The 27,007-nt window shown below is 41.0% G+C and overlaps 1 protein-coding gene across 3 annotated transcripts in view; it reads left to right on the top strand.

Moving 5' to 3' along the window:
* The window catches only part of MTUS2 (microtubule associated scaffold protein 2), a 280,586-nt gene that overhangs the window by 19,639 nt on the left and 233,940 nt on the right, over nucleotides 1-27,007 (top strand). The window contains exons 1-2 of one of the 3 annotated variants that reach the window (XM_061457571.1): nucleotides 9,957-10,258; nucleotides 10,596-10,791. The exons of 1 other annotated variant lie outside the window; for it this stretch is intronic. The gene's annotated coding sequence lies outside the window, so the exon portion shown is untranslated. Of the gene's footprint in view, nucleotides 1-9,956; nucleotides 10,792-27,007 lie in introns of those variants that run through there. One more of the 3 variants, XM_061457569.1, reaches the window with a different exon arrangement.

The raw sequence follows: 27,007 nt of genomic DNA, 5'->3' as shown, positions 1-27,007 counted from the left end.
CTCATTTATTTTTTCTGCTGGAAGGAAATAGGATTGTAGCCTGGCATTTACATTTTGCTAGCCTTCACATCATTTCTTTTAGATCTCGTCTGTTTAAATTTGAGCTGCAGTTACAGGTTTGTGTACGTTCCGCTGCTGGGACCTATTGCTATAGTAGCTGGGAAGATTCCCAGAAACATCAGCAATAATCCCCCTTTTCCTTTCCTGGGGAAAGGGTTTTAATTATTTTCTGCAATATCTTCATTCTTATTACATCACTGAATACTGGGATACAGCCTTCATATTAATTTTGAATTTCTGGAAAATAAAAATTTCCCAGAACTTTATTCTAAGCCTTTTGTCCACCGAAATATTACTTTGGGTATGAACCATTTATCACGTATAAAGGTGCCTCTGAAGGAGAGATTCAGGCTGCTTCTTGCTGAAGTGAATTTAACTCTTAACGAAGAGGAGGTCTTTGCTGATATAATAAACCTTTTAAAAAAATAAATGTAGGAAGCTTGGAGCCTGTCCTCCATTTTCTGATTTGTAAAACCATTTTTCTGTTGCCTGATGCTGCTTAAAAATTGGTTCCTGTACATTTAAGGGGTTTATTAATGTGACTTGAATTAAAATGCTGTTTCTATGGAGTCGAAAGTATGCTCTGCATGCTGGTTCCACAAAAAGTAGAAGAAAAGTAAATAGTTGTTTCACTTCTGCATATGAGAATAGATCAAGAATATATGAAAGCCTTCCTTTAAAAAAAAAAATTACAATTTTCTCCTAAATCCTCCTTAAGAATGTGTTTGTTAGGTATTTGTCACTTGAGGGTTTTTTGAACAGAGGCAGCCCGAGTATAGGTGTGTAGCTGGTTTTAGGATGTATATTCTTCTAAGTTTTCATTCAAAAGTGTAATATAAATATTTCATGTATTTAGGGGGTCTATACTACTTCTAGATTAGCTGAAATTTTGAGCCTGCCACAGTTTTTAAAGAAACCTGTATTATTCTATTTTTGCTGTGAATACATGTTCCACTCTTACTAAGTTTCAAAGACTACTTCGCTAAAATTCCCAGGGCATTTGGCTTGGCATCTGTTAAGTTAATTCCCATGTAGCACTGTAATAGGATATAAATTAGGACTCTGGGGATAACTGATAGTGTTCAGTGAAGATGAAACTTTGAAGGGTATGAAAGGGATTGCTTTGCTTACACTGCAAGTGGTGATGGAGAGGTAGAAGAAAGCTTTTGTGAGAGCAGATGAAGGAGCTTGAGCTCTCTTCCTGTACCAAACTTGACCCTAAATGTGAATTTCTTTGCAAAAAATGTTTTACCTCAAATGTATAAATGAGAATAAACTTGCTGTGATGAATGAAAATAGGCATTGATTGTCACCACCACCTGCAACACTAGTCAGGTTTTTCTTTCACAAGTGTCCCTCCAGGTCTCCCTTAATCTACCCATTCCCTCACCTTCTCCTATAAACACCTGGCCTGGCTCCCTTAACCTTCTCAATTATTTTACTATCAGTAAAAATCTCCTAGATCTGTTAGGGTTTTTTTTGATTCCTAAACTTCCTTCACCTGGGCAAAAGGAAAGACTATAGTGAGGGTTAAGAAATACACTGCAATTCGATATGTTCTAGTTAGCTTGTGTCCTTGTTCTCTTCTATGATGGGCATGCTTTGGTTCAGTTAAGAGAAAATTTTGGTGTTGCTCAATTGACCTGAAATTGCATCAAGTGGTATCATATCCGTGAAAGTCTGCTTGTAGGCAGGAGAGAGAAGGAAAGCTTGTCTATTGACGAAGAAGGAAGCGGTTTTCATAAAAATGCCTGTGCTGGGTGTTCTTTACCACCGTTGATGGGTCTCTTCAAACTTTGCCATACCTGCTGCATTTTTTCTCAACTTTTTCAGCTTTTTTGCTTGGTAAAATTAAATGTTCTTGGATTTAAGGTTCTGTTGTTGACACTGCACTTCACATGAAAAACATTTCATTTGGAAATGTGCTGATGTTTTTGCCCAGCCACAGCTTATAAATTCATCCCCTCTTCCCCATCTGTTGGTCCTGGTTTTGTTTTCAGTTCCTGACTGGGACTGACCTGGTTTTACTGCCTTTTGCAGTTGCAGTTACCACTGCTAGGTAAGCTCTTTCCAAGACTACCTGCCTGGTCTTCTGCTATGATATTCTACACCTCAGCCCATCTCCGGTTCTACTCAGTATTTCAGGCATGTAGCTAAAACAAATATTCTTTTCTCTGCACACTTTTTTTGTACAGAGGGCACAGTTGAATACTCGCTACCTAATCCCACGGCAGAAAGTTACTTACGTATTGTCCTAGTTCAAATCCCATCACTTTTCCCATAACATCCTTAAATATTCAGTGTCACACTTCTAATGCCAATGCTTCCCCATCACAGCTGTGTGCACCACTGTCTGGTCTATCCTCTGCACTGATTTTCTCTGCTGACAGTAGAAAGTGCTTACCCTGAGCCCTGAATGCTGTTCACATCTTCACCTGATGATTATCCAGTCTTGACCTTGCTTATAAATCACTCCTCTGTGCCTCTCAGTGATAAATACAAACAATCTCAATGATTATGTCTGTGTTGCCTTTCACTGCTTTTATCTTTAAAGATTGCCAGCTATGAAGCTGGGTAGGGACACCGGCAAAAACAGTTTTGCTGTGTAATAAGTTTTGTGCTTGACCACTAGTTATGGGTCAGTTCTAATCTTATATTTTCCTAATTCTGCAGAAAATCACCAGGAAGAAAGTTTAAAATTTCAGTTTTCTACCTGTTGACACAAGTTTTTCCTGGTGACAACTATTCTCTTTTCAAAGATGAACAATTTAAGTGAACCATATAGATTGACTTCAGCATTTTGGACTTTCACAATTAAGCATATTGCAACAGAATATTGGTCATGTATAAGCAAGAAAGTGACTTGGGACATGAATGTCTTATAAAGACACACTGTAAGTATGCAGTTATGGACGCCTGACTTATTAGGGCAGGGTTTTTTTATTTGGCATTTTAAAATGGTATGATTTAATGTGTGCTGGCTGCAGAGGGGTTTTAAAATGCAAAATAATGATGCATAATAACATTCATCTGAGAAGTGGGGCTTGTTGAGAGGCTTGTTGGCTTCATTATTAATTTGGAAGAATCTGACCACGCTTATGGATCTGACAGGATTTTCTGGCTCTTGTTATCTATTTTGCATGTTTAGAGCTGGTTGTTGAACACCCTGCAACAGCTAGCCTTTTAAAATCCTCAACAAGGTGTTGTAATGGGTGTTGTCCTGTCTTCATCACTGAGAACAGAAATGCTTCTTGGGTCTTACAGTCACTGCTTCAGAGACATTACTTTTCTCTCTCTCTTTCATTTTCTTATTGGCTTCAAAAGTCAGTGTGAATTCCTTAGGAATCCAGGTTTCATGTGTTTACAAGTTCCATTAAAATTTCACTTCAGTGGGTTGAGACTACTGGGTCTTCACTTGTTTGTCATATTGAGAATACAATCTGTGCCCTCCTGACTATAAAAACCTCAAGGAAGTATTTCATAATACACCAAATCTTATTCATTTTTGTAAATGTTGTTGAAGGAGTTTGGATTTTGCCGTTAAGTTTCTAGCTTATAGTACTGCAAACCGCATTGAAATAAATGTACTGCTGCTGTAACAATCCAGCTGGTTTATGCCATGGCTTTGGAGTAGAGGGGTTTTAGCTGCTGGAATTACAAAATCTGCCATCACCACGTGATCTAAGGGAAGAATTAATTGCAATAATTCTGGAAAAAATGCACCTGTATATCATTGATAAGACAATATCCTGAAGAAATTTCTGCTGAACACAGTGCAATCTATATTCCTGGAATCTAGACTGTTAGGTGTAAAGGTCTGTTGGATTTGGAGCTGCCCTCTACAGAATGTGTAGTCATTTACACATGATCTGATGACATTAGAAGGAAGATCCATTTTTGAGCATCTCCTAAAGTGTACTGAAGTCATCCTTCTGAGCTAAAATGTCACCTTTACTACATTTATATAGAAGGACAGAGCGAGGCAAAGGTTCCTCTTTGCTTTTAATTGCCTGAAACGGATTAGTTGCTCTTCACTAGAGAAGGTGATTGCTCTCCATTGCTAGTTTGGCTTTGCAAGCCTTTTTCCAGACACCATTTCCTTCATCCAGCCCCACAATTAATAATGGAAAAGCCCGTCTTTCTTTTGTGAGAGAAATTAAGTGTATGCACTTCATCAAAGTAAGGAGGAAGAGTTTATGCATCCTTAAGTTGTTACTGTAATAAAAGAATATGTACTCTATGAAATGCCTTTTAAAGTTCAGAAAAGATCTTTTTTTTTCTTTTCTGATAAGAAGTTGGCTTCCCACAGACCTAGTGAAACGCAGACATCTCTGCTGCTTATTTTATACTCTAAGAGTCCATCTTGAGTGTTGTCCTCTGAGAAACCAGAGGAAATTTCTTGGGCCATGGAGAAGAGTGAATATGAAAACGTCTCTGGTTACATGCTATATGTAATTCTTCTATTTGATATCAGTGTAAAGTGGAGCCTTGATCTGTGCACACTGTGGCCTTTTTGTAGTCAGAATATTCTGTTAGCACAGTGACTAATGCTTCCCTTTCCAATGACATAAATGCTTCTTATTTACACAGCTTCACTCTTTATTCTCATTTCCAACTTACCATTTAGCAGACCAGCTGATGGTGTGGCTGGGCTCTGCAGATTGCAGGAGGGTGCTCTCAGTGACACACATCGTTAGCAGGCTCTGGCTGCTGTGAATTGTGTAGAAATAACAATAGAAGTGTCTGGCTCAATAAAGCTGAAAAATAGAGAACTGAACGTCTTTATGGTAACTACTAGTGTCAGAGTGTCTTTGGGCATGATGTCAAGCCACAGTAGGTGTAGTGAGTAAAATGAAATCTACTAGCAAAGTTGCAAGTCTATCATAGTTAATTTATGTAATTGTGCAAGAGAATCCTTGTCAGCTTCAACTGTGTCTTAGGATGGTACTTACCACTAATTTTTGTATGTAACTTAATGAAACAATTGGAACAGTATGACTGCAGGCACGGTTTAAAATTGAGCGAAAATATAAAAGGAAGGCATGAAAATGAGGTCAAAGAAAACAAACTAAGTAGAACAATTGGGTGAGAAAATTGGAAGGAGACTAAAGGATGGATAAACAGAAATAAAACTTGGAGGGATAAGGAGAAAATGAAATCCAGGAACCCAACAGAAGGTTTCAAAGAGGAAGTTGAAATGGCCTATAGTATGTTAGAAACACATAGTGTTCAACACAGTTTATCCCAATGGTGTATGTTGTAGGCTCAGAAGATGAATGCTGGAAAACATCTTGAGGCGTTATCATTTACGCTTCCCCAGGGCAGGATCATGTGCACACTTTAAAATATTGCTGACCCACTTTCATGAGCACTGAAGAGAATGCATGGCACTCATTAATTGCCTGGGTACTCTTTTAGACTGGCACTGCTCAGGCAGCTGGAAATATTTAATTGATGCCAAGCATGACCCGAGGTTGAATACAGGTACTGGAATAGTCCCCTCTCTACAAGTAACTTGGTAAGTAGTCATGTATGTACATAGAATACCAGTATTAGAATGGGAAGACCAGTCCTTCAGGAGAAAAATCTGTGCTGCTGGGAATAATTTAATCTTCAAGAGCAATATAAATGAACTGAAGTTGTTTCTGTTTAAGGACAATTTGGTTTTTAGCATCTGCAGAATAGGCAATGGAAAGTAGCTGGAGAAGAACATTAGTAATTAAATCCTCTCGGTGTTCAGAAGTTTTTGTTCTCATGAGAGATCTGTTATTGGTGTGGTTCAGGACTTTTTGACAAGTTGATGGACATGTCTGTGCTTCTCTTTCCCTACTTGCTCCATGTTTGAGTTATTGGTCCTTAAAGCTGAAACTAGAATAAGAAGTCTCATGACTGTAAATATGAGAGCTCTTATGCATAGTTACCAGTATTTATAAAGCTTTTCTCATACACAGCATGTGCTATCATGTCCAAATAAGAGTATCAGCAGAAACAAGGGCTGGAAAAATAAGCGGCTTCTGAGCTGACTGGGAACGCCTCCACTGTGTTCAGTTAATTTTAGAGAACTTGTTTATGAGCACTGGGAACTCCACTTCCCCCCACTTTCTAGCACAAAAGCAATGGGACATCCTCTAAAATCTGAAGTTGGCAAATCCAAATTAATTCAAGTGAGAAGTAAATTCCTCTCATATAACAGCTAGAACTGTAGCATTCATCAACTGTAACATGTACATGAAGCAATGTACAGCAAAAATGAGTAAAGAAAATGGCAACTTTATGGGTTTTAAGACTTCAGAATTATGCTAGTGATCACAAAACTAGCAGAACTAAGGAAGCTTGGTTTCTATCGAGTTTGTCTCTCGTGATTAGTTGATTTTTTTAACTGAGTTATACTAAATCCTTATGCCTCAAAGCAGCCACAGTCCGAGTCCTCAGTGATACTGTAATTGCTGGGGAAACATCAGTCACAGCTGCACATTATTAGGCAACAGGCAGTCACCATGGGAAACAAACCTTGATAAAGACGTGAATTCCTTGGTGTCACATAAAATACTTATTTCAGTTGCAGTTTCCCATCATTAAGAAAATCTCTTGCCCATGAAGACTTTCTGTTGCCAGATGAAGTTACAGGTCACTTTGCACCCTTTTCTCAGCCTTTCTTTATGGGACTCTTGCTCTTCTCCCTGGTCATGACTTTTAAAAGGCTTGTGGCAACTCAACCCTTCCACTGAAGTAGCTTGAAACTGGTCAGGAAGTTCAAACGATAGTCATGCGTATAAGCTGTAGTTGTTTAGGACATACTCATGGAGTTATAAAGTAAAACCTTACACTTAAGAGCTCATTCAGTAAGTTGTATGAAACATCTACCTTAAAAATTGGATTGGTTCACTTTTATTTCACTGAATTTAGATGTTAAATATCACATGAAGTATTCTGTAGCAGGGGGGCATACTGTGTTTGCTTTTTGGTGTTTTTTAACCATAAATAGCTCATAATAAATTAAATTAAAAGAAACCCGTCTGTTACTGTTCTTGTTTTCTTACCCATCATTTAAATGGTAAACATCAAATTGTAAAAATACTTCAACTGTGTTCTCCCCTTTAACAAAGAAAATGTGATAACTCTTCATCTTATTGTGAAAAAGGTGTAAACCACCCACAGATACAGGTCTGAAAACATTGGCTGCTTTATACAGAATTGTTTCAATGAGCTTCTAGAAAATTTCCCACCTGGCTTCTGGTAACATTTACTTGCTTTTTAACCTTACTACTCCACTGATATGAAAGGAGGTTGCCCTAGCTGATATGAATGTTTAAAAAGGGGACAGTTTGTACTCTGTAAATTTTTCAAGCACTTTTAATTTTAGTAATCCATATCTACTTTTTAAATGAGTTTGAAAAGCTTTAGTTTAAACTACAATCGGTTGCTGTAATGCTACCACCGGAGCACTGGCATGGCACATTGGTTCTTGTCTAACAGGACAACAATCAGACAAATGTGTTGTAATTTTTATAAAAGTAATTTTTTTCCTTCCTGGAGAACAGCAGCTGAAAGTGCCTGAACACTGTTCTGGAGCACAATTTTTAAAACATGCTAGCCATTGCTGTTGCAGTTGTTTGCATCAAATATAAGTTTCCCTTTCCTGCAGTGCATTTCATCTCTCTGAACTGAAGGGTTTTTTTCAGCATTATCCCAAAACCCATTTAATTTAGGTTCTTGAGCTTTCCTACCATGACAAACATGCTATTTTTAGGAGTGTGACCAGCAGGTCGAAGGAGGTGATCCTGCCCCTCTACTCTGCTCTTGTGAGACCTCACTTGGAGTACTGTGTGCAGTTCTGGTGTCCTCAACATAAAAAGGACATGGAACTGTCAGAACAAGTCCAGAGAAGGGCCACGAGGATGATCAGGGGACTGGAGCACCTCCCGTATGAAGACAGGCTGAGGAAGTTGGGGCTGTTCAGCCTGGAGAAGAGAAAGCTGTGTGGAGACCTCATAGCAGCCTTCCAGTATCTGAAGGGGGCCTATAGGGATGCTGGGGAGGGACTCTTCATTAGGGACTGTAGTGATAGGACAAGGGGTAACGGGTTCAAACTTAAACAGGGGAAGTTTAGATTGGATACAAGGAAGAAGTTCTTTACTGTAAGGGTGATGAGTCACTGGAATGGGTTGCCCAGGGAGGTTGTGAATGCTCCATCCCTGGTGGTGTCCAAGACCAGGTTGGAGAAGGCCTTGAGTGATATGATTTAGCATAAGGTGTCCCTGCCCACAGCAGGGGGTTTGGAACTTGATGATCTTAAGGTCCTTTCCAACCCTAATGATTCTATGATTTATGATTTTTTCTTTTTACTGATGTTGTAGAATAGTACAGACAAATGAAAGTGGATTAAAAAAAAATCAGGTTTTGTCTGAACAATTACAGTATAATGGTATGCTGCGGGTTTGTCTCTGTTAGCAAAGAGCACTGTCTGGCACTAGGGAGAGGTTGTCTGCCAACATGGGGGAAATGCTGAAACAGTCCATGGCCTGAAATGGCCCCTGCCGGCCAACCTTTTTCTGGTGGCTTTCCAGGCCTGTTTTGGGAGTTAGAGGGTCGGGAGTTGTCTCTATTAGGCAGACTGCATGCAGCCATCTAATTCAGTCCTGTCTTAGAAGGTGGCCTTGTCCCTGGGAAGCAGCTGGGCATGTTTAACTTAATGTTATGGATGTAGCCCTTAAGATTTCTCCGAGCAACCTGAGGTAGCAACTACTGCTAGCAGCTGGTGGTCAAGACAGCAGCTCCCCTATAATACCAGTACTTGATCCTAAATCTGTAGATGCCTCTTCCCCCAGGTCATGCCTCCTCTGCCCTGACACCGACTGTGTTCTTGGCCCATTGTCCCCTTGCTCTCAGGAATATCTGTCGCCCCATGCTGGGCATGTGAACAGGGCTCAGTGGAGGAAGTGGTGTTCCACACAAGCAGCTCTGCCATGGTTGCAAGGGATCAAACAGTAAGGTAGTTGGAGCATATATCAGAATGTGACATTTTAAGGCTCAGAAGATTAATAAAATGGTTTAAAATGGGGTTGAGGTTGGTTTGTGATTTACTTTTCCTCATTTTTTTGCAGTGTTTTTCTGAGCCCCAAGTTTTTAATTCAGATCATTCTCCTTCCTTTTTTCATGGCTGTTTCTTCCCATGCCTGTTCCCTCCTTCTGTTGTGTTCCCATACCCCTGGCTGCCTGCCCCTCTCATGAATTCTTTTATTGTTTAATTTCACTTGTATGCGACCCAGTCCTGGTCTTCTGTGGTCTGTCTCTTCTCTGGTGCATGCTTTGTCATTCCCTCACCATGTTTGCTCCCCCCATCAGTGAAACCACAGCAGTGCTGCTGATGCTTCTGTCCTTTCTTTGCTTCCCTCCACCTCTCTCTTCCTCCCCCTCCCTGTTTTTTTCAATTTCTCAGATGTGTGTAGGATTGCCTCCCTTCCTGTACTGACAACTATAGCTGAGATTAGAGCATCTTTGCCCATCTCAGCTCTGTCCAAGCCGTGGGTATTCTCAGGGCTGTTCCATTGTACAGGCAGCCATGTACCTTGGCTTCTGCAGACTGGTACTGCACAGAGTAGAGGAGGTGCTGGCTAATCATTCCTGCTCAAGCAGCTTTAAAAAGCAGGATTTTTAATCCTCCTTGCTTCTCAGTGCAGGTACATTCAGGTGAGACTTTTCTAATTTTAGAAGTAGATTTTGTTGCCACACAGAGAAGGAGGGGAAAAGAAAGAATTGCTAAATGGTGGTAGCTGGGCAAAACTCGCATTTAGCTGTTCTGTATTTTTGCAGCTATGTTGCATAAGTGACAGGTGACAGCTCTGTGCTTGTCTCCTTGCAGGCTGGTAAGAGCAGTAGGGAGACCTGCGTGCAGCTGTTCATGGGGAAGGCTGAGATGGCTGCCCAGATACTTCAGGTCAGTGCTTTGGCAGTATTTCCTGAGCCATAATTGCTGGATTTCCCTGCTGGCAAGCAGTGTTTTCCTGGCAGGATTCTGGGAATAGCATCAAAACCCACGACAAGCAGTGAGAGGGTTTTGTGCTCTGAGTCAGAAGTAGGCTGAGAAGATGCAGTCATCGAAGAACCTACCCGAGATGAGGAAGGAGGTCTGTATGAGAAGGATATTTCCAGCATGAGGTTTTGAGCTTGGGGGCACCTTCTCTTGCCAGCATGCTTGGTGAGTCTGCAGGTCAGTTGCTGGGTTTGGTGCAATCACAGCAGAAGGGAGATTACTGCCTTTCACCACCACCACCCTGAACTAGCTCATCCTTCTAGCTATTTCTGTCTGTGCATATCTATAGCATCATTTCCCTTATGCCTGTGTATCTGCCAAGCATTCAAAACAGGCACTGCTGTGGCAGCCTCCTATCTTTCTCTCCAGCCTGGGGAATAAATGACTGGATTGCTCTTTTTTAATTGTTTCTTTGCATCAAGAATTTATGGTGGGAAAGCTAAGCTGGAGAAATGCTTTCAGGAGCAGGTGGCCAGTTCAGCAGATCCCCACTTGTCCTTAGCCCCTAGGGAGGTCCTGCTGCTTGGCCCTTGCTGGGCTCACTTGCTGCCCTGTGCGTTGGTGCTCTCTTTGAAAGTGATGGTTTCATGGAGTGGGATGTGGTCTCTCGTAAGCACAGCCGAAGTCTGGATGCGAGAGACAAGACCTGGATCTGACTTCCTTGCAAGGGGACCTACAACAGAAAGCTGAGTGCTTGGGTGAGTTCACAGCAGCCAGCTTGTCACTGAATTTTCTATTAAAAATTCTAACATCTTTGTACTACCGATATACTACATGCTGCCTCTTTGCTGTATGTGTTGTTTTGTTTAGTTTGGGCTGTGAAGCAGACTGCTTTCTGTGTTTAGCACATCTCTGCATTTAGCACATCTATCTGTCGTTTGTTACTTTGTTCCCAGCTGGGAAGCTTAGTGTTTGCATCTGGAGTTGTACAAACACATTCAGACGCACAAAACTTACATCCTGCTTTTGAGTGTCTGTAATAACACTGGGTTGGGCCAGTAAATTTCACTTGGGTTGGAAAACTGGGATTAAGGCACGTCTTCTGCCACTTCAGTGTATGACTTCAGAGGCACTGAAGCATAGATAATAGATATATGTGTAACATACTGCTTCTGATCCTTGAAATACAAGTTGTAGACACAGTGGGATACAGTTTCAAAGCATCTTCACCACAGTTACTTTGTTGGAGAGGTAGGAAAAGAGATGCAATACTCAGATATTTTTTTTCTTTTAAAAAATTAGGGTCTAAAGACAGAATTTGATTGGGTGGGTTTTTAATAACCAAACTATGTTTCAGTATGAGGCTTTCAGGTCTCCACAGATATCTTCGTCTATCTTTCAACTGACTGAAACTGTCATTGTAACTTTTGATGTAAGATTTGGATTCAGACACCCTGTATAGAATCATAGAATAGTTAGGGTTGGAAAGGACCTTAAGATCATCAAGTTCCAACCCCCCTGACATGGGCAGGGACACCTCACACTAAACCATGTCGCCCAGGGCCTCGTCCAACCTGGTCTTGAACACCGCCAGGGATGGAGCATTCACAACTTCCTTGGGCAACCCATTCCAGCGCCTCACCACCCTTACAGTAAAGAACTTTTTCCTTATATCCAATTTAACTTCCCCTGTTTAAGTTTTAACCCATTACCCCTTGTCCTATCACTACAGTTCCTAATGAAGAGTCCCTCCCCAGCATCCCTATAGGCCCCCTTCAGATACTGGAAGGCTGCTATGAGGTCTCCACACAGCCTTCTCTTCTCCAGGCTGAACAGCCCCAACTTTCTCAGCCTGTCTTCATACGGGAGGTGCTCCAGTCCCCTGATCATCCTCGTGGCCCTCCTCTGGACTTGTTCCAACAGTTCCATGTCCTTTTTATGTTGAGGACACTAATATTTCTTTATTGACTCTGTAATTTACATATGGATTTTTGTGCAAAGTAGAAGTTGTTTTGATGAGCAAGAAACATTGCTGTATGTGGAGGATCTAAATATCCAAATTAGTGTTTCCTTTAGAGTTTGTGTAAGAGTTTGTAAAATCCCTCTGTAGAGTAGTAGATGGTGTAGGCGTCCATTGAATTAAAAAATACTTTTGTTTAAAAACCCCACTTTTGTTTAAAAAAGAAAACAAACCCAACAAAGGTTTTAGCACTTCCACACAGTATGAGGAAATTTGTAGTTGGCTCCTGTCCAGATCTAGCATGGGATGAGGTTGCTTTGCCTTGCTGGTTCTAGATTGCATGATGCTTCTGTCCAGAAGCATTTTACCAGCTTTTTGGCTTAGTTTCCTACTGGATTATAAATTCAGAACTGGCAGGTCCAAGGAAGAGTGTATTTTATCCTGCTGTTGGAAATCTTGGGATGAGTCCAGCAGGTTTCAGCATCGATGTATATTAAGGGTTTTATAAATCTTTAAGTAACACAGTGCTATTTTTCTCTCAGTCCATAAGTACAGGTAATTAGTTTTTATGCACCCTTTGCCACAAGTTGGTGGGAAAATCCTTTAGAAATGGGATTGTTGCCATTGCATCATTGCACGTATTCAGGAATGACAGCACAGGAGATGGGAGTAATTTTGTCTCCCTTTTACCATCTAAAAAGTTGAACTAGTCATTCAGGCTCCCACCACCTCAAAGGGAGAGGTGCACAATTCATCATACTCTGGATGACCTTTGTTCTCTTTGAGGGTGTGATGTTTATGTGGTTAAATAGCTTAATTCGCCTGCTCCAACCTAGGTCCTGATTCCTTTGATCAGATGGGCTGAGTTTCTTTGCTTCAAATACTTGTCTTTTGGAAACAACTAATTATTTCCCTTTGAGACAAAACCCATGTTAGTTTTGAGGACAGCTTACTGAGGGGGCTGACTCTGGGGGAGTTAAGGGTGATATCGCATGAGGCCTGGCTCTCCATGTGGTACACAGTCCTCCTGTTCTGCCCCAGCAGGAGGGTTACCAAAAGCACCTGCATGCCTATGCCTTGCTCTGAGGCAGGCAATATGCCCTTGATGCAGTTAAGTGCTGCTCTGGTGAGCTGCAGCCTAGGTCTCACATTACATCAGATGATTTTGAGAGGAGAAAACAATCAATTGCCACATGGCACTTTGAGGAGCTCAATGTATGAATATGACTAGGTAGGTATAAACAGAAGTGGCTGTATGGGTGCTTTAGGGGCAAGAGACCTGTCTATGGAGTGGGTGCCTTTGGTGGGGTAGCCTCTCTTGGCCAGGGAAGTATCTACTTGTTGAGCTGGACTAGAGAAAAAGCAAGGGAAAAATGGTTCTTTTCCTAGATTTTGCAAAATGTCATAGCTATGATCCTGTTGTGTAGCAAAGGCAGCAGGTGCCTGGCACTGTCAGAGTGGTCATGGTGGCCTTAACCAATCCTTTACAAGCCACTAAACCACACAACATTTGTGAACGCTGCTGCAGTGTGCTCCCTTGCATTCCAGTTCCTATGGAAACATACTGAAAAAATGTCTAAAAAAAGTACAGTGCTTTGAAACTATTATTATTTTGATCTTTCCTCCCTCCCCCTCCCCAGTCTCCTTTATCACCTTTCTGGCTGAAGTTTTAACATATTAAAAAGTCACTGTTATTATTTGGCAACAGTGTGATACCCAGCATGCCCAGGTTTCTGCATCCTTGAATCTGATGGATCCCAGGATCTGATACGAAGATCAGTGTTCCTTTCCTCCATCCTGCCCTCTCAGTGTGGGGCAGGTTGTGGGTGTAAGTTTTGAGCATATATAAATGCATGTGTGTTTGTGTGCACGTACTGCAGAGGCTTGACTCCAGCTCCTTTTCTTCCCCATGTAGTGAATAAGACAGTGTTGTTTGCCACCACAGGTGAAGGCACAAGCTTATTACCAGCTCCTTTTAGGATCATGGCGTAGCATTGGCCTGGAGGGAGTGCTGGAGTTTACCTAGTCCAGTTGACCATCAAAGCTGAGCCTTCTTCATTGGCAGTGCAGGAGATGGTTGTGAGCCAGATGGAGTCATCCTGAAGGTGCCCTTAGCTCCATGAGAAGGTCAATGTTGGAGCAGGCTATGGGCTGTCTGGGACAACTCTTGCAAAGAAAAACTATTTGTTCTCCCTAAAAGGATGCTCACGCTGGTGACTAAAACCAGGCCTGCCCATTTAAAGTGCTTTTCGCCAGCGCTTCTGTGGTTTCCTTGTAGAGCTACTGTGTCCCTTAGAGCAGTCTTCCTGAACTCAGTAATGTCTAAGATTTTCAAAGTAGCCATGTCCTATTTTCAAAGCCACTTTTGATGGAAGATCATTAGGAGAGCTGTGCTAAATCCAGTAAAGGACTAAAAGGCCTCATTTAAAACTAGGTGCTTACTTTTGTTCATTCTTGGGTTTCTGGTCTCTTGCAGTACCATGCCTCAGAACTCTGTGCTCTGTACCAGGAGAAAAGCTTTTGTATTTGAGTCAGAAGCAGACATTTAAATCCTGAAAATCTATTCAGGAATTTTTGGGCAATGCCAAAAACCATGATACCCTCTATGTGCTGGATACACATTTTCCTTATTATCTGCATTCCCCAAGTGTCTTCTGGTTCGGGAATACACACACCTGCTCTTTCTGTATGGCCCTGCCAGATCCCAGCAGTGGAGGTAATAACAAAAGCAGGTTTGAAATAAAAGGGAGTTGGCACTGGAGCAGTATTTTTTACAACTGCACATCCTAGACAAAATATATTACAGAGTCATGGTGGTATGGATGTAGGTGACGTTATCCTTTAACATCAAGCCATGTCTAAGCCTTTTGAGAAATGTGGGCATCTGTTTGAATCCTATTCCAAGTCGTGAGGCCAAATCCTGCTCACAGGTTTACACAGGCTTGCTGTGTAATTATGCACTCTGCTTTATTTACATTGCTGCATGTTTAGCCTTTGCATGATGTTTTATGTGCTTGTAGGAAGTGTAGTGGCAGCACCAGATCTGTTTTATTTTTATGTAACATCAAAGACCAGTAGGAGAAATATGAGTCTGATCTTATGGACAGAAGAAAGCTTTACGGTCTGATTTTAGGGTTGCTATCATACTGGAATTAAACCACTCATTAACAAAGCATTCAAATGTAAATGATAGTCAAAAAGTATTGTGAAGCCTGGCATTTGCATTCCATATCTGTGGAGATCTTTCCTTCCTTCCTTGAATAACAAACATTGGCTCTAGTACTGAAGCGAATACCAAGAGATACGAGAATTGTGAACTCTGGAGCACTACTGGATTATAAAGAAAAATTGCTCTGTTTTACCATGGAATTGCAAGGCTAAGATTTCGATTGCAAGGCCTCTTCTTGAACTGCTTTGAAGCTGGGCCACTGTAGATGTAACCTCCCTAACCCAACTGATAAGTTTGTGCATATGCTTGGTATGTAGGTCATTCACGTTTATCCTGAGTAGCAGGATATGAATGCAGTAAGACTTCAAAATATGTTGCCTTTCAACCCTTTCTCTGTAGCAGATTTCACTCTCCCACTCCTCCTTGTTCATGTACACTTTTTATGCTGAAGAAACCCAAACAAGATATCCCCTGATATGCACAGATAACTGATAAGTGAAATGCTAAATAAACAGCTACACTGACAACAGTAAGGGGCAGATGGAGATGCATATACCTGCAAATATAAGGGACAGGTATATATATCCATATATATGTATATACAAAGCCTCCTAGTCTTGCCTACTACACTAAATAAATTTTCTTGGGACCCAGTGATGTCAGACATACTGTATGTGGCATGAATAGTAACGATAGATGGCTGTACTTCAAATTGAGACACAGTGTTCCTTGGGTTCCCACAGAAATTCACATTAAGTCTGGTTATAACTAATGATCTGTGGAGACAAAAATCGACTGGATTTGAAGGTACTACTGGACTGGGAGGTATTGCAAGCTCTGCTGAGGACAGAAAGAAGTTATTACCTGGGGAAGTAGAAATACTAAATTGCCTATCTGTAAGGCTCAAATAAGACAAATGGAAACAGAAGAATCTGTGGAAAATGATCTGAAAATACGTAAATGGTAGTGTTAGGAAAGAGAAGAATTTCAAGTTATCAGCCTGTAGTACAGTGTCTCTTAATACTGGAAAGGATTAACTCCTTGACTGTGCCAGACTGAGTCAGATATCAACAAATGGCTCTGTTCATTCAAGACACTTGTGAAGGGAGCAGCCAAAATCTTGCTTCCGTCCTGGCACAAAGGCCCTAGGAGCCCTGCTGGTACTGAGATCTCAGTGAAGGGCAGTGGCTAGCCTGTCACCACAGCAAGCTGCCATATTTACCTCTATCTGCAGCAACTCGCCTCATTCTGCACCTCATACCCATCCCTGTGTTTAGTCTCAGCTCCTGCTGGTGGTCAACAGGGATAAAAAGGGAATTAAATATAAGCAAAGTGGGTGGGACAACTATGGTATGTGGGGGCTGAAGATGAAGAGAGACATACACTTCTGCAAAACAGGTCCTAGCCTGTTTTATGTTAGGTATCTGCAGCAAAGGGTTGAATTGTTCTCTGCACGTGTCTGCAGTTCTCCACTGATTGTAGACCTCAGACAGCTATAGAATTAAAATCACTGGATAAAAATGAGTGTTTAAGTCTTAGATGACTAATAGGCATGTGCCATAGGGAAGGGGAAAAAAAATTGTCAAATTTGCCTCATTGCCTGGTGCTCCTGGGGGGGAGTCTGATGGCCATTTGCAAGGTCTAAATTTTTTTCAAAATAGTACACTAAGTGGAATTTATTTCTGGCATGTTTTAAGATGCGGACAACAGATTCCTCATTTTCCAGAATGTCTAGGCTTTGTTTGCGTATTTTCTGGTTTGTTTTGTTTTGTTTTGTTTTTTTAGCAATGCAGTGTAAAGAAAACCCAGTGTGTAGCAGAGGTTGTGAGCAGAAGGGTGCCACCATGGAATCCCATTACAATAGATGGAGAGCAAACAGCAGAAAAGGGGAAGAGCCCTCTACACAGAGCCACCCTCACAGAAACACGTGTCTCTGAGGTCACATTAGTTAAACTGTGTAAGCAGAGGGAAAACAGTCAATACAGGTTTTGATGCTGGAATTAATTTTTACCAATCAATACACTTTGCCTAAACAAATATCTATATGCCTTCAAGGATTAACACTTCTGTGTTAAATTTATCTGTCCCTGATTAGGATTAGAGTGAGGGTACCTTATGGTAATTTCCACTTTAGCTTTGATTCTGAGCTTTCTCAGTTAAAACATGAGGTACATTTTGTATTCTCAGAAAATTTGTTCATACCTAACACATTTATTTGTGCGCATTCTCTCCCTTCTTTCCCAGCCACAAAGAGCATTGGTTTCCACAAGCGCCTCGGGGAACTACATTTAGTGCATCATTGTGTTTGAAATTCCAGATATTTTAAAGTGAACTTCAAGCTGTCTGGCTGGGTTTAAACCATGACAGCTGTATTTCACTCACTTCCCCCCCTTCTTGCCCTACCCCTACTACCCCCCCTAGTGGAGAGGAGAATCGAAAAGAATGCAACTCCCACGGGTTGAGATGAGAACAGTTTAGTAACTAAGGTATAACACAAATCACTACTGCTACCACCAATGATAATAAAGGAAATAACAAGGGAAGAGAATACAACACCTCACCACCTGCCGATCGATAACTCGCCGCACCCCCCCCCCCCGAACCCGACCAAGCACCGACCGATACCTCCTCCAACCCCGCAGTCTCCCAGCCCTTCCGGCTAACTCTCCGTTACATCCTGGGCATGACGTGCTGTGGTATGGAATACCTCTTTGGCTAGCTTGGGTCAAGTGTCCTGTCTCTGCTTCCTCCTGGCTTCCCCTCCTCCCTGGCAGAGCATGAGGCTCACAAAGTCCTTGGCCAAACCAAAACATCATTGTTATCAGCTCTGTTCCCAAGCCAAAAGTCAAAACTCTGCACCGCACCAGCTACCAAGGAGGAGAAAAATGACTGCTACTGCTGAACCCAGGACAACAGCCTAGCTCCTCTTCAACTACATAAGATACTTTTTTGTTTGTTTGGAGGTTTTTTTGTTTTTTTTTATAGTATGAGTATGGTGTGCTTAAAAGAAAAGAAGAATTTCTGGTAAACTGAGCATCAGGAGGTCATTTGCTCTTCTCTATTACTCTATTTATCTGTCTGGTGACCTGGGATGAAGCATTTCACTGCTCTTTCTTCCACACAACTTTGGATTTTCCCCTTACTTTGTTTTATCTCATCCTATTGTAAAGGTTTTGAGGTGGTCTCTATTTCTTACTGCATTTGCATAAAGCCTACAGCACTTGACTTTCTGCCTGTGAGCAACTGAAAATGAGGGCATATTTGGGGATGACAAAAAAAAGTAGATGTGTCTCATGGTGTTAAACATAGTAAGTAGCTGAGATGGCAAAATAGTATGTTTTTTTCAGTTGGGCCTAAAATGTCTGGTCTATTTCTTGAAGGAAACTATTCTTTTCTAATAGCCAGGAGTACTTTAGATGTAGTCCATAGCGATTTTCTAATATGCACAGTTAGTGTATGTTGCTTCAGATGTTCCTGGGAAGGAAATGTATTTTGGACCCAAACTGGGACCAGGGCACCTCTTCTGGAAATCTTCCCCCATTCCTCTTCTCTACTGGGTGGCTGAAAGCAGCTACAGAGAAAAGAGATCTGAGAACTACAAGGGGGAAGCAGGGCCTCCTATGCACCCAGACTGGAGAGGCTTTGATGGACCATGATGGCAATTTTTACCTTCTTTTGCTTCTCTCTACCTATGGAAAGGTCTTATCAGGATTTGTGAGATTGTGCTAGTTTTTGCAGAACTCTGTGGATGCTTCTGTAAGCATTATTACTGCATTCTTGCACATGGGGAGAAAATATGGTAGAGGCCCATTGATAAGAGGATCTTGCTTCAATCAGATGTCAGTGATTTCCTCAATCCAGCTGATAAAGCAAAGCCCAAACTACCCTTAAATCTCCAAAGCACCCTTCCACTTTTCTGATTATGTCCAGACCAAGTACTTCAAAGAGTTAAAAAAAATCTATAAATAAATTCCTCTGGCCTGTTTCTTTCCCCAGGATATTTCATTATAGGGCAGGTTGAGAGCAGGGAAGAGATACCAAGTTTTTGTAGTTTTGATAGCATGCATATTTGCATTAGACTGTTATAACATGTTTTTGAGATCTGCAAATTGCTTTTTTTAAAGTAAATTTAATCCCTTTGAGCACATTTAGCACTTTATAGCTTTTAAACGACGCTTAAGCTCGAAGTTCTGTTGCTGTTAATGAAAAATAGCTTGTCTTCATTTGTAAAAGCGTGAGAATCTTTTTAAGCCTGCTGGCTCTTGTTGCAGTCAATGGGATATTTTTGCTGGAAGAGGATCAGCTCTGCTGCCACTGGGAAATGTACCTTTAAATTGTTCTGCATCCTGCTTCATTAATTGATGCATTCTGCAGAAAGCTGTGACATTTTCATTTTCTAAGCTGTTTATTAATTCCAAAACTGAATAATTGAAAAAAAAAAAAAGCTCAAGGAAAATCACCATCACAGAAGCTATATTTGCAAGAAAACATGTAGGTTGGATTGCAAAGATAAATGAAAAGCACCATAGAAGCCAACATAATGCAGAATCTGTATCCCTAGTTATGCAGGGTTTTTAAATAAGTGCTGCAGTACCCTCATCCAGTGCTTGTTTGGTACTTCTGACTACAAAACTTGTTGTGGAGTTACAGGTTGACATAGCGAAGCAGCATCGTTAACCTGCATTTCACTAGAAGATGGGATAAATGTGGGACAGCATGTCCTCTTAAAATGATTTTTTTTTTTTAAATGCCATCTGTACAGATAAAGCATACAGGAGTTTAATACCATATTTCCATAGGGAAATTAAAAAATAACAAAGGAAAAGGAAACAAAGGCAGTGCATTTTGAGGTGCTGTGAGGAAGCAAACTGAAATTTGTGGGTTAGTTGCCAAGAGCCATCATTCAGTGCCTTTGGGAGAACAGCAAGCATTTTATACTATTTTCTTCCCTGCTGTTTCACTTTTTGTAACGATGCAAACCCACAGTAATGTGTTTTAATCTTTTGCTTCTCTGTATTTTGCCTTTTCTTCTTTACCTAGGTTTTCAGGGAAAACAGGATTCAGAAACTTTAACGGAGGAACAGATCTTATGGCTCTGTGCAGGTTTTCATCTGATTTGTACTGAAATGACAGTATGAGCAGTGCCGTGGCAAAAAAACATGGAGTAAAATTAAGACTACATAGCCCTCAGGAAGTAGTAAGATTTAATAGCAAGACAGAAACCTGATGTGCCATTCCCAGCCCTACTGAACTTTACGGCATGGCATTTGGATGCTATTGTAAGTGTGCTTCAAAATGAGTCTCTGCTTGGTTATGCAAATTATTCTTGAAGCAAGGAACCACTGTGTGCTACAAAATTAAAACTGGGAGGAAAAATAAGCACTGTGGGAGAATATGCAATAAATCCAATGAAGCTGCTGGCTCTGGTGAGGTAACGTCTTGTCCCTCTATGCGTGGAACATTTCTCTATTGAATCATTACAGTTTTGCTCAGAAGCATCCTACTGCTTGAGCTGCCCTGGGAAGAACAGTAATATCAAGCAGATATCAGGTTTTCCCAGTAGGAGCATCCTGCTGGGAAATGGGCTGCACTGGTGTGATGGTCTGAAAAGCTCAGCTGCAGCAGCTCTCTGCAATTGCTATTCCCTTCCGATTTCTTTGCTGAATACACAAAACTGCTTCCAACAAATAGATCTGAGAACAAAATCCTTGACTTGTCACCACTGTAATACTCTGCCTGCTAAGCTGGGGTTTGCGACTAGTTTGCCTTCATTGTTTCTTGCACTCACTCTTTGATACTGAGTCTCTCATCTGTTATGGTACCAAAGCTTGACACTGAGAGCTTCTATTTCAGCTGGAGATGTTTAATTTTTCATGATCAGTGCAGTTTAGTGCCTCCCCAGGTAGGAGGCTCTGATGCTAATTAGGAAGGGAATGATTTCTGCCTTCACAGGACACATGTGCACTCTGCATTTCAGTTCTGTTATACAACTGAGCAGAGTGGGATTGGTGACAGTTACTGCTGGCGGCACTGAGCACCCTTTTATTACTATTGCTGCTTGAAGAAAACATGGCTCAGTTTTCTCTCCCAGCCTGCACAGCTGCCAAAGAAAGTCTTTTATGTGGAGGCTGTTGAAGGAGATATGTAGTCCTGCTTGGAAGCTGGTAAGCATCACATCCCAGAGTGGAGTGCTGTGGTTGTGTGAACAAAGGGCAGGATGGGTTTGGTTTTTGTGTTTATTTCTTAGTGATGAGGAGTTTGGTTCTAATATACAAATATTATTTGGCAATTGCCTGTAGACCTATAGCAAAAACTTCTCACACCTTCTATGATGTATTTAAAGTTTGGGTTTTTTTGGCTTTTTTTTTAAATATATATTTTATAATATAAATAGCTTAAAATGATTGCTACTTAAAATTTATTTTCCATTACTGTGTTGGGCTGAAAAGAGTGGTAAGATTTATCTTATTTTTTTTGGTGAGCTTATGTCAAAGCAATTGGATGTCACAGTGGTTATTGCATCCCAGTTATAGGCTGTTAGATGGAGTATTATAGGTACTGCTTATAGGGGGTTGTTTTGAATATATACTTACTCTTTGCATAATTACCTAAGCTGCTGTTTAGCCTCACCATTCATTGTGGAACAAGAGGTCAGACAGAATTCTATTCTACTCTTTGATCCTGGATTGTTTGCCAGAAGGATTTTCAGCAGGTGTGGTTTTTAGTTTATTGCACACAGAGTAGAGCATTAATAAAGAAGTGTAAGTGGAGGAATTGGAAATATCCAATCATGTTTTTTTTTTTTGTGACTGTGCTGAAGAGAGGTGGCTGAAATGCATTAACACAGAAAGACCTTCCCTGTGATAAAGGAAGAAGAAAAGTTAAATATTATGTGTTTCTATTTAACACCATAGACAGAAGAGGCTGCTGCAGAACTTGGACCTGCCCAGGCTGCTCCTGTGATTTCTTCTGTAGGAAAAACCTGTTTTGGAGGAGGGGTGTCAGCAAACAGAAGCAGCTCTGGCAGAAGCTGGGTGCAGAACTTGCTTTCCAGGGTGTGCATTTGGTTGCTCCCATGTCCTTATTTCCCAGCCATAGCAGGGTTGGGTCCTACTCCCAGAGACTCCCTGTGGCCTTGGTGCCCATGGGGTGTAGGTTTGACTTTTCAGGGGCCTGTTGGTATGTCCCACTTCACAGGGGTGCAAGTAGATTTTCAGCAGCAGCCTGGCTGGTATTGATGGGCCTCACACGACGATGCTTTGGTGAGGGGCAGCATACAGGGCTCCTTTCCTCCATGTGCTTCACAGCAGACAGACTGCAGAGCAGATCCCTTCAAAACATTAGGGTGTACATGCCTTTGCATAGATGGTCTAACTTTTTGAACTGCTGCGTTGAAGTTTAGGAGATTTTTAGTTTGGAAAACAGAAGTTTAATCTCGGGGCTTGAGTCAAGGGCTGGGATGGCTCACAGTAGAGATCCCTAAACTCATAGCAAATTCTAAAGCTGAACCTTAAACGCAGATAGGGATGTTAGGGGCTGAACAAATATAGAAAATCAAGCTCTTGGGACTTAAACGAAGCCCTGAAAGACTTATGAAGCTGTCAGGTTTGTGTCCCACTGGCCTTATGTGGGAGCTAGGTACATACATGTTGCAGTTCCTCGGTGCTCTAAAGGACAGGATTATGAGCACTCAGGAAAATAGTTAGCACAAACCTGAGTGTTGCGTGGTGTGCTGTTGCTTGCACCTGGGTTTGTCAGGGCTTCTTGGTTCACTTGAATAGTGGTGCTAATTCCACTTACACAGTACTTGGGTGTCTGTACATGCTCCTCCAGGGTATATAGTGGGTTTCTAAGCAAAATGAACTGCTCTTAAAATGTCTTTTATTTTGCCACAGAATTACAAGGAGCTTGTTAAATGTCTTGCAATATTTCAGACTTGTTTGCCAGAGTGGAAATCAGAGTGGAATATTTGCCGAAATAAACCATAAAGACTTTATTCAAAATAGTTGGAGTGGCTCAATATATTTGACTTTCTGAGGTGCTACTGATAAGTTATTTCAGTGTGAAGGTGGGGTTTGTTAACTGGGTAGTGTCAAATTAAGGTGATGTGTGTGTATTTGAATAAGATGATAGCATGAATCAAATTCTAGAGATTGACATTAATCTACATATGCATTTTCAGACTGTGCTTTTAGATTTTCCACCTAAGTCACATACTCAGAAGCAGCTACTAGAATCTCTGTAATGTGTTTGATGCTGTCTTTAAACCGTTTTGCCACATTTTTGTTGCCACAAGCGATGGCAGCTGCAGTAATGTGCCTCAGTGTGTCCCACTCCTCTCCCACCTCTCCAGATGTATTTTTTTGTCATTGATGGCTCTTTTGGTGGTTTTGCCAACTTACTAAAGCTGCCTCTAAAGGAAGTAGTGTTTTTCAGTCACAGGTGTGTGCTACTACTGCTTATGTCCCAACAGGGGGTAATGGGTTCAAACTTAAACAGGGGAGATTTAGGTTGGATATAAGAAAGAAGTTCTTTACTGTAAGGGTGGTGAGGCACTGGAACAGGCTGTCCAAGCAAGTGGTAAATGCTCCACCCCTGGCAGAGTTCAAGGCCACGTTAGACAGAGCCTTGGGTGGTATGATCTAGTGTGTGGTGTCCTTGCCCATGGCAGGGGGGATGGAACTGGATGATCTTGAGGTCCTTCCCAACCCTAACTATTATATGATTCTATGAAATTCCAGGTAAAGGGAAACCTGGCTCTACTTGTAGTGAGATTTTAGCATTTGCTTTCAGATTCTGGAAGGGTCTATACATTGAGTGAGCTAAAGATATAGTCCATAATTTCTTGTCCTTTGCAGATTTTGACATAGTACACTTTCTTAACATAAATGAAAAAAGCCATCTGAGAGCTCACTTGAATCAAGGAATAGCTAAGAACTGCTACCTTCTTCTACCTGGGCAGTGCTAACTCAAGCAGATCTTGCAGTTTTCTGCAAGTCCTTCAGGGTTTAGTGTGGTCCCATTTGCAGCCAAGGCCCCAACTTTCACAGACAGCAGAAACCAACGGTCTAGTCCTCATGGCAAAGAAATCTAGAATATGATTGACAGACACCCAAAGAGTAGTTAAAAAAAAAAATCCTGACCCGAAGTGTGGTATTGAAAGTTAGTAAAATCTAATTTTTAAACTAGGCTGAGATATCAGCAGTTTTTATTGATAGGATGGTGACATGCTGAAACAAGAGGGTTTCAAAGCTCTGGGAAGCTTTTCTCTGTGGCATGGAGGACAGAACCTTATTTCTTTTAAGTGAAAGCTTTCATTCTTAGTTAATCTCATGCCAAGTCTTCAGGAGAAATGCTAACATGAAATTCAGCAATTTGTTAGTGCTTCTTAGGGATGATTTTTTTTTTTGGCAGAAATGGTCTTGCCCATCCCCTTTTTGTTCAGTCAAAATTAGTGAGCTTCACTTGTTTCAGCAGATCAGTGGGATTTGCTGAGCTCCCAGCTCCTACTTCAAGTCAGCATAATGCTGAGTCCTTACTTTGTGCCAAAAAATACTTTCATATCTGTGCTAGACCACTTCTCATTAGTTCAATATTCTCTACACTCAAACCGCAGGATGGAAAGGTTGGTTTTGAATGAGCATGTCTTAAGCTTTTTGCTCCAGTCAGTTGCAAGTATTTCTGTCAGAAGACAGCAGATCAGGCCCACTGAGCTGTGTGAGGTGTGTAACTCCTTGCCAGAGCCAGGAACTGACACACTTTGGTATGTACTGTGCACACCACATACTTCAGCAGGGCTAAGCTGACTGTGTGCTAGGGAAACACTTCCAGTAGTAATCCTGAGCTGAATAAATTCCTGTTTCCGGTAGCTGGGAATATCCATATGTCACTGATAATTCTGCCAGCTCACATGTTCAAGTTCAGGTTTTAATATCAAGATTTAATTTCCAAAGGGATTTACTAAATCAGTGCAGTGCCTTTATAGATAGGGAAGCACGTAAGTAAACACAGATTAATTGATTCAGGAAAACTGAGCTCCTTGCTTGGGAGAAGAGTGTCAGGGTGGGATCCTGTAATGGATGTCTGGGTGTCAGGGTAAAATATTGACAATCGATTCTGTGGTTCGGGTCACTGGAGTGGGTGAAATTCTATCTTACAGAAGAAAACTGATATGCATTCATTCATGTTTGTAATTCACAATCAAGTAAAAGCGCTGTTTATCAGAAGACGTATACCTCTGACTCTGCTCTGTCTTTTTTGCTTTGGTATTTTTTTACTGTAATATTCTGTGTGTTCAATTTCTACACTATTTTACACAGGACCCTTTAGAGGTCTAGAAATTTGCTTTCATATATGCACAAGAAGAGCAGAGAGTGGAAAAAAAAAACCCAACCCACCAACAACTCCACCCCCCTAAACCAAACCAACAAACCTCCACAAAGCCAAACCAAAACCTAACAAAAACCTCCAAGACAACCCCACATTTGATCCTATCTAATAGTTTGAAGTTACAAATCACCAGGATTTTAGGTTTAATAATGCTTTGCAGCTAATACTGACTTGTTAAAGATTTGTGATTTTAAAGCATCCTACTGGATTGCCTAGTGGGATTTCAGTGTTAACTTGCAAGTGATTGCAATTTGTCAGTCTATAAATCTTTTTTTTTAGAGGTAAGAAAGGAAAAAAATTGAGGGTCTCTCTACTACTACAGAAAAGTAGTTAAGCTTATTTCCTTTTAAAAACATTAAATATTTCATGCTCCTGCCAATTCAGTTGGGAATCTTTAAAAGCACATCTTAAGAAAGCTGACCAAGATATTTTTAGCATTTTTTTTCTTTTTTTTTCTCAGAAAATGCTGATGGATAAAGCTCAAACCTATTAAGTTTAAATGAACTTTTCATTTTATGAAATGTTCAAAAATATTTTGAAACTGGAATGGGCTGTCCCTGCATTTTCAAAATAAATTAATCTGGTTTTATTTATAATTTTCGGGAGGTTAAAGTACAAAATAAGTACAAAAGGTGAAATCCAGCAATATTTTGGTCCTATTAATAATCTTTTATTGTTCCAGGTACTACAGATATTACTGTCCTCTTCTGAACATTTTAGGATCAGGTTCATTTGCTGCTTAACCTCCTGGGAAAATAAGTTCTGTCCCCAGAATTAGAAATAACAAAGGCTCAGTCCTTTGGGAGTCCAGTTTTGCCATTGATTTTCATGTGGAACAGACTGGGACCACTGTGAGGGGTGGCCCCCTGAAGCTTCCGACAGTTATAGTTAAGTATGTGATAATGGTAGATGAATATGGAAACATACAGATGGCAGCTGATGGTCCCTGAAGGATGCAGGGAGCCATATCCAATTTGTTGTATTGGTTAAGACAGGTTTATTGTCCCTCAGTGTACTGCTTGAGGCACATCACAAGTGTCTGGTTGCTGCATGTTCCCTCCCTGAATAATTCTTGGACTTTGTCAGCTAGCAATAGCTAATTTTTTAAAATACATATCTTATTGGCTATGCACTTCTGTAATTCAATTTTAGGCTTTATTCAGTCTTTTTATTCCCTTCTTGAAATGAAACAACCATGAATGTTTTTCAAGGGTTCAAACCCACCTAAGTACTGCTTTTTCCGTTTTTTTTTTGGCAGTGTGACGGGCATGAGGAGATACTGTCCTGGAATACAGTGTTTGGGGTCCTGGTGGTACAGAAAGAGCACATGCAGACCTGTGCTGATGGTACAGGTCTTGTGCTTGCGGGTACAGGTTGGAAAACTTGGCACAGGATCCAGTTTAATGAAAATGATTGTGTGGGTAGTATTGGATAACAAAAACCTTTCTCTATTGCA

This window comes from Pezoporus flaviventris, unplaced genomic scaffold (genome assembly GCF_033815535.1).
Source record: "Pezoporus flaviventris isolate CSIRO_AGI_PZ_B2104156 unplaced genomic scaffold, CSIRO_AGI_Pfla_v1 ptg000025l, whole genome shotgun sequence".
NCBI lineage: Eukaryota > Metazoa > Chordata > Aves > Psittaciformes > Psittacidae > Pezoporus > Pezoporus flaviventris.
This window is presented reverse-complemented; position numbering and strand designations above follow the sequence as displayed.